This window comes from Neomonachus schauinslandi, chromosome 12 (genome assembly GCF_002201575.2).
Source record: "Neomonachus schauinslandi chromosome 12, ASM220157v2, whole genome shotgun sequence".
Classification (NCBI taxonomy): domain Eukaryota; kingdom Metazoa; phylum Chordata; class Mammalia; order Carnivora; family Phocidae; genus Neomonachus; species Neomonachus schauinslandi.
Genome location: NC_058414.1, coordinates 10437289 through 10439102, shown reverse-complemented (window position 1 = coordinate 10439102; position 1814 = coordinate 10437289). Strand labels below are relative to the sequence as shown.

The window sequence follows — 1814 nt, the reverse complement described above, 5'->3', positions numbered from 1 at the left end:
ATCACGGTTTATGGCAACCCCAAGCTGAGAGCCCGCGCCTCGGCTCCGTCTCTGCAGCCAGCTTCCCCACTCCGATCCCTGGGAGCTCTGCCGCACTCAGGCACCCCCGGTCTTTCTGTGACCCGTGGGTCCTGAGACCACACTGTCCCGGAGGGTTCCACCCCCCGCTTAGCCACTAGAGTGACGTCCCTCAGTGGAGCAGACTTCTAAAAGTTCCGATTTTGAGCTCCGCGGCTCTATCACTTGCCAGAAGCGCCCCCGGAGGCCCCTCCCCCGCCGTCTATCCTCCCAAATATCGCCTTGGATTCACTTCTCTGCACGTCCTACCTTCCAGAAAGTGCTCGCTTTCCTGTCCAGAGAGTTGTTGCTCTTCTTGTCTTCGATCTCCTGTTGAGTTCGTAGGTGTTCAGAATGGTTTGATCCCTATCTAGCTGAATTCCTGGGACCAGACGAAATCCAGGTCTCCTACTCCTCTGCCATCTTGCTCTGCCCACTTCAAGGAAAAAGCCTACAGCACCCGGTATTCCCATGCGGTCTCCCATCCAAGTACTAACCAGGCCCGACCCTGCTTAGCTTCCGAGATCAGACGAGATCGGGCGCGTTCAGGGCGGTATGGCTGTAGACTGTATACCCATCTTAATAGGAGACTAGGAGAGGGTATTTAGACAATTTGGAGAGTAAGTGATTTTTAGGACAGATGAATGGGCCCTTAAAAGAAGAGATGGGAATTGTGATAATGTGTTACCAAGTGTTTTTGGGTGTGCTATCGACTTCTAGTCTCCTCTGCTGTGATGAGTCCATCTTCCTGGTTGATGAAACTTCTGGGAAGGGGATTTATAACAATTGAGTTCCTTTTAGAGGACCTGTCTTTAGGTAGATAAGGGAGCTCAAAGATAGAAAGCTTCTCTTTGCATTTACTGTTTTTCAAGTGTCTTCCGTTCAAAGTTATCAATCCAAAGTGGCACATTTTGGGGTGGCATTTCCTGAACCCCTTCCAAAGAAGACAAGAAAGTGAACAAGGTCTTTGTAGAGTGAGAGACAAGTACAGTGAGAGACAAGCAGATGACCTTGAATAGAGCTGCAGGGCATGGCTATGATTGGGGGACAGGAAAGAGACGTTAGAAAAAGAACAGTTGTCTCCAAGTTGGGCTCCCCATTTCCCTCAAGTTCTAATTAGTCATAGACTCCTATTACTCTCCGCATAGTTATACAAACAGTGTTTGAGAGGTTCAGAAGGTCAAGGGGCAAAAAGTATTAAACTGACATTCGTGATGCTGGTGAAACTCAAAGACTGGGGGTTTGTCTGTGGCTAAATGTAAAAAGCTTTGTATCCTTCCAAGATGTTGGTTGTCTCCAAGGGGCAGGAGTACTAATGAGATCATGATTAAAGATGCAGTCTTTGAAAGGCTGTTTATTTGCAGAATATTCTCTACATTTTTGGTAATAAATAAATAAACAAGTTAAATAAATTAAAAGCTCTGTGCCACTGGCTATGTGAGAACAAGGGACAGATGAAGGAGTTTAGTGCAAATCCCTTTCAATTAGGGAAAAAAAGAGCTCAAATACATATCCTTGCATGAAAGTTTAGAGTGTTCACTTAAACTATAGAGAGAAAAGAATCTTCTCTGAATTCAGGATAGCATTTTATTTTGGCGTCTATAAACTACCAATAATGATTTCATGGAATTTACAACTATTTCTTTAAAATTTTCAGCAGCTCATTTTGGAAGGAATGTGTCAATTTCTCAGCCTTCTTGCCTATTTCTCTAGACCCAAGGAAATTAGGCCACTATCAGAATAAATATTTTCTAGGG

General features: G+C 45.0%; 1 non-coding gene across 1 annotated transcript; it reads right to left on the bottom strand.

Annotated features, from left to right (window-relative positions):
* Positions 1-505: 505 nt before the first annotated feature.
* On the bottom strand, positions 506-624 carry LOC123326405. The gene has a single exon (XR_006541067.1). It is a non-coding gene; the product is annotated as a 5S ribosomal RNA (ribosomal RNA).
* Positions 625-1814: the final 1190 nt, after the last annotated feature.